Source organism: Myotis davidii, unplaced genomic scaffold (genome assembly GCF_000327345.1).
Source record: "Myotis davidii unplaced genomic scaffold, ASM32734v1 scaffold573, whole genome shotgun sequence".
In the NCBI taxonomy this organism is placed as follows: Eukaryota; Metazoa; Chordata; class Mammalia; order Chiroptera; family Vespertilionidae; genus Myotis; species Myotis davidii.
Window position 1 is genome coordinate 7,585,022 of NW_006285997.1, and position 6,394 is coordinate 7,591,415.

At 35.2% G+C, this 6,394-nt stretch overlaps 1 protein-coding gene across 1 annotated transcript in view; it reads right to left on the bottom strand.

Moving 5' to 3' along the window:
• The window catches only part of LOC102757107 (inactive N-acetylated-alpha-linked acidic dipeptidase-like protein 2), a gene marked incomplete at its 5' end in the record, with an annotated part of 304,189 nt that overhangs the window by 243,517 nt on the left and 54,278 nt on the right, over positions 1-6,394 (bottom strand). The window lies entirely within an intron of this gene.

The following is a 6,394-nucleotide window of genomic DNA, read 5'->3' on the forward strand; positions in this document are numbered from 1 at the left end:
TGGAGTGTTTGTGTGAACTAATATAAATTCAAAGTAAACATCATTACATAAAATGGTACGGTCTTTTTTTTTTAGTTTTATTCATTTCAAACGGGCCGGATCCGGCCTGCGGGCCATAGTTTGCCCACGGCTGGGCTAGCCCATGAAAACAGTCAACAGTGTGATGAAGGCCAGGGGAGGGGCTGTAAGGACTTGGTGGAGGTGGGCAAAGAGGGGGGAAATGGGAATCATCTGTAATAGTGTTAATAACAAAAAAAGAATACTATTTTTAACTCTACTGCCTATGAAAATTGTTTCTATATCAGAAATAATAAACAGAGTTCCCAATTTTCTTGCACATAAAGACAAAAAAAGACCTTGGTGACTACATGTATATTTGATGTTCAATGTTTTCTTAATTTATACCATTGTGAATCCTGATATAAACATTTAAAAAAGTCAAGTTTTGACAGTGTTTCTTTTTTAACTGAAATTTTTATACATTCCTCTGTCAAGATGTTTCATGAATTGTAAACATTACAGGTTATTCATCTTTAACAATTTCTCTAATATGATTTCATCACTTTTTAGCAAATATTGGGAGGAGTATATATAATTTCTATTAGTAAATATATTGCTAATATTATCAAGTGGTTGCATTTGTCTTTCAATCTGTAGATGTTCTGTTGCTTTTAAACCAAACACATCATGTTTGAAAGGAACAAGAAACAATAGGACCACTGTATACACTTAGAAATTATATACAACTTATTATTTTTTGTGCTTATATTTGAGTGTGTGTGAGAGGAAGAGACAGGGGGTGGAGAAAGAGAACACAGCTTCACCTAACCCCATGCGTGCATCTCTGGGATCATGTAGTTTTCTAATTGCATAAACAAGATTACAGAAAAAACAGGGAGTTTTCCACATTCCTTAGTCTTTGAAAATTTACTATTTTAAAAATTTAAATGTTACCAATATCTTAAACTAAGAATGTATTTAATTGAAGCCATAAAGAATGGAGAAAGACTCGTAGATAATAAATAATAGAACAAAATATCTCTAAAGGTATCTCCCAAATTATCTGTTGTTTAGGGTTTTTTGCCATTTTTTAATTTTTCTATGTGTTGATTCCAATTTTGGGAATATATTCTAAGAATTCCAAAACACCAGTCAGAAAGAATACATGCACCCCTATGTTCATAGCAGTGTTATTTACAATAGCTAAGATCTAGACAGCCAAGTAGCCATCAATAGATGAGTGGAGAGAAAAAGTTGTGGTACATTTATACAATGGAATACCATGCAGCAGTACAAAAAGAAGGATCTCTTATCCTTTGAGACAGCAATGGATGGACCTGAAGATTATTATGCTAAGCTAAATAAGCCAGTCAGAGAAAGACAAATATCATGTGATCTCACTTATATGTGGGACCTAATGAGCAAAATGTACTGATGAAAAAACAGAACCAGAGACATGGATGCATGGAATAGACTAACTAATGTCAGAAGGGAGGGGTGTAGAGGAGACTGGGTAAAACAAGGTGAACATATATACACTAGAGGCCTGGTGTACAAAATTCATGTATGGGGGTGGGGGAGGAGTTCCTCTGCTTGGCCTGTACAACTCAGGGGATGTCTGACTGCCAGTTTAGGCCCGATCCCAAAGGACATCCCTCTCGCAATCCAGGATGCTGCATGCATCAGTGACCATACTTTTCATACAAGTGAAAGGCATCTTACTGTTTTATGTGTGGAGCAACCAGCAGGAGGAACAATCTGGGGGCCCCCGCTGGCACCTACCTTGGCTGACAGCCTGGCGCCACCCGCTGGCTGGCTCTGCCCCCTGATTGCCACCGCTGGTCGCCTCCCTCTCAGAGAGCAGATGCTCAATGCAGAAGCTGCCCCCTCCTGCGTTGAGTCTCTGTCACCTGATGGTCTGTGCACCTCATAGCAACCAGTCGTTCTGTGGTTGTTCTGCTGTTCAGTCAATTTGCATAATAGGGTTTTATTATATAGGCTAGCCCAGGGGTGGGCAAACTTTTTGACTCGAGGGTGACAGTGGGTTCTTAAACGGGACCGGAGGGCCAGAACAAAAGCATGGATGGAGTGTTTGTGTGAACTAATATAAATTCAAAGTAAACATCATTACATAAAATGGTACGGTCTTTTTTTTCAATAGTTTTATTCATTTCAAACGGGCCGGATCCGGCCCGTGGGCCGTAGTTTGCCCACGGCTGCCCTAGACACATCACTTGCTTCCTGTAATAGTGTTAATAACAAAAAAAGAATACTATTTTTAACTCTACTGCCTATGAAAATTGTTTCTATATCAGAAATAATAAACAGAGTTCCCAATTTTCTTGCACATAAAGACAAAAAAAGACCTTGGTGACTACATGTATATTTGATGTTCAATGTTTTCTTAATTTATACCATTGTGAATCCTGATATAAACATTTAAAAAAGTCAAGTTTTGACAGTGTTTCTTTTTTAACTGAAATTTTTATACATAACTCTTCCCCAAGGTGGGTGGCAATTAAGGGGAGATATGAGAAAATTTAAGTGGATATTAACGTAAGAAAGAATATGTCAATTTACGTTTAAAATTTCATCTTAGAAAAACTTCAAATCCTGCAGTACTTGCATATGTTATATGATGTTTAAAACTGCTAGGAATACATGCAAACTTATGTAATTGTTTTTATGTAGCTTGGCTTATAACCAACATGTATTAAGAGTAAGAGGTCTTGAACTGAATCAGCCATTAGCCAAGTGGTGCTGGGCATGTCCCTAAAGAGCTATACAGTTCAACTTTCTCATCCATAAAAAGATGGCATTTGCCCTGCCAGTTACACAAAATGACTAGAGGATTTTGAGAAGAGTCAAATGCTACATAGTGTGTGAAGTGTTTTGTTTGTTTTGTCTCTGGTGATGATGATAAAAAAAAGGAAGAGAAGGAGGATAATCAATTCAATAATTAAGGAGATATATGGGTTTTTCCCTTTTTGGGGGGGTTTGTTTGTTTGTTGTTGTTGTTTTTTTACATTTATCTGGGGTAGAGTGGTATCAGGAAAGAAAAACAAAACAAATTATCCTAAAAACAATTTTTCTTGGCATCAACATGGAACTTCATGGTTTACCTCCGAAAAGTAAACATTCACGTCACCTAAGGTACTCTTCCTTTGTTGTTCACAATTTGCCAGGCTCTGTTTCCTTTTGTTAGATTGGAGGAAGCACAATAAAAGAAAAATCCTAAAATCCACCAAAGCATGTATTTTCCCAAACTGCATTAGGGTTTTTAAATGTCTACAATGCTATTACTTAAAATATTAGTTTTAAGTATTTAAGTATTTTAAAATTAGAATAATTATTACATTTAATTTACCAATCAAGGAAACACAAATTTTTGTTACCTTATTATTGATTTTTCTTCATTAAATAAAGCAACTACTTCACTGAGATATAATTTCTCAACTCCTCTGACAATTAATTTATTCAATGATATAAAACCTGAGACATAGGATACCTAAACAGATATGAATAGCAAAAGGTGTTTTCATTCCAGGCATGCTAAAGGATTACACGCACATACATGCACATGAAGTATTCATAGCTTTGTGTTTTAGGGAACTAATGCAAACATCTGGCAGAAAATTCCATCAGAATAGAAATAACTTCCATATTATCCTTTCTAATGTCACTAATCAGCAAGATTTATAGTTGCGAAACAAGAGTCAGAGTGCTTGTATCTTGTCCGTGTGGTTAACAGATCATCTTTGCATTTCTGCCTGGTAGAATTTGACAAAGGCTTTTTACAGCACAAATACATCTGATGTCACAGTCAGAGTTTTCACTTCCTTGGTCCAGAAAGGCTTTTTATTTTCTTGAGACTCAAGAACAAAAATTGAAGAACTAAAATACCTGTATGTGCATTTTCATTCCGTATATTTTAGATAATTTTAAGAGAGATAAGATAGCAAAGGTCCATTCTGACTCTGAGGTAACCTTTGGAACACTATATTAGCTGTTAAATCAACCTGCTACATGTTCTCATTACAGATGTCTAGGAGTATAGTTAAAGTATTATTTCAGTGGATTGTATCCAGGGTGACTGAGCAAACTTCCCTCATTCCTTTTTCTCCTTTCCACTACTGTATTAAGAGAATATACTGGGCAGAGAACACATCCAGTTTAATGCTTGAATGCACAGAAATGAAGAGAAAAGATACCTTGGATGTATAGTTCTCACTAGCCTCAATGTGATGAACAGCGATAGAGCACCAATGAACAAACACACACAAATAGAAACAGGTGTGAAAGATTGAAAGAGGAGAGAACTTTGGCACAGCTGATCTTATGTTTTATGGCTTCTTCCCACGTGGGTTTCTCACAATGGAAAATAAGTTTCTTTTCTCTCATAAGAGAATGGTTTCCCATATAGAAATGTCTTTCCATGTGAATACACCTATATGTTATTAATAAATGATATTTAAGCAAAAATGATGTTAAGCCAACATACCTACCTCTCCTAAGCATTTCTAAAAACATTTTATAAGGTATTGTGCACATCAAAGCGGAGTAAATAATTACTTTGTTTTCTTGTTTAATTGAATAAGTTTTGCTCATGTTGTGATAACAGGTTTGTTTGAAAGTGAAAGTAATTTGTTATAGAATGGCAGCTTTTGTAAATGGAAATTTCTACAATGGAACATTGTGAGATGTTTAAATATTAACCAGACATATTGCTCACTCTCTGCACTAGATTTTAGAAACTTAATACAAATTAAGTACATACTTTATTGCTGGATCTTGCTTACCAGAGCTAAGAAATCCACAATGTTCAATTCTAATTAAAAATGAAATTGAACTACAATTCCCTTGAAAACAAGGGCTGATCAGACTCAATAAGCTTTACCTAATTTATTTCAGAAGCAAATAATTGAGTTGGTCATAGGAAAAAAAGCTTACATTGGTAAAGAAATACATGCTTCCAAATATTTTGCAATTCTATTGTATTTCACAGCTATTATAATGTTCACATTTGATTACATATTCTATATATATGTTTAAAAATATTTAAAGAACATACCAAATACTTTGACCTTTATCATTCATAACTTCTATATGCATGCTTATTAGGGATGCATCATAAATTACATAAGTGAACATGTCTTAAATTTTAAAAGAGAGATAAAAACAGTATTCTTTATTATAACTTTTTAAATTAGATTAGTTATTTTAAAAAGGACTTGCTCAAATGCTTGATTAATATCGAACATTAGTGCAACAACCACCCTAGGAGATTTTTAAGATTAATTTTATTATTTTCTTGTTTATATTTGGTTTCAATGTAAGAAAACTGTGGCTCAATGAGGTGTTGTGATATTTTCCATGGTTATGTAGTTTGTAATACTGAAAACATGAACACTGATGTTAAAACAATAGAAAAATGGAAAAATAAACAGAGCAAATGATTATTTTGTGTTTCTAATTGTGTTATAAAGATTCAATTTGAAATCACAATGGTTCTAACATGACCAACCCTAGAAGTTTCAAAATGAAATGACTTCGTCTTCAGAAAATGTAGATATGAAATTGAATTAAGAAGCACTATCTCCAGAATAGTCCTAAACAGTATCTCCATGGAGCTCTGGACTTTTATAAAAGAAGAGACATTGTAATAATTGGAGTTGCCCAGCAATAAAATAAATATGAATATTCTCCAGAAGGTAGAGTTCATGCATGATATATGCCCATCTGTCAAGAAATTCATAGACATCACCTTAGCACAGGACAGAAGTTTTATCTAAATCCACTTCTCTACTAGTACTTGTTTTATACAGGTCCATTAAATAAGATTAATTAAATAATATATGGTAATACTTTGAAACATGGATAAATAAAATATTATCATTGTCATTATTAGTCTTGCAATATACTTTTTATTAGATCTAAAAAATGGTTAAGGGAGTAAAAAGTGTGCAGGTAATAAAGTTGGATGAACACTTCAAATCAGAACATGTGCTGGGTTACAAAAAAGTGAGATAGATAATAAACATCAAGTAAAGTGCTGGGGTCCAACCCCAGCAGGTCCAGGGGTCCCCAAAGGTGTGGACGGAGTCGGCAAGAAGGAATGACACGGAGACAGCATTCAGTTGATCAGCAGCCTTGCCTGGATCTCTAGCCACAATCTCCAGCCAAGTTCTGTGTCCATGTTCTCTTGCTAGGTTCTCCAGCCAGGTTCTCCAGGTTCTCCAGCCAGGTTCTGTAGCCATGTTCTCTCGCTCGGTTCTCCAGCCAGGTTCGGTAGCCAGGTTCTGTAGCCAGGTTCTGTCCAGGATCTTTTGCCATGTTCTCTCCAGCGAAGTTCTTCTGTCTCTAGGTTCTGTGTAGGTTCTGTCTTCTAAGTTCT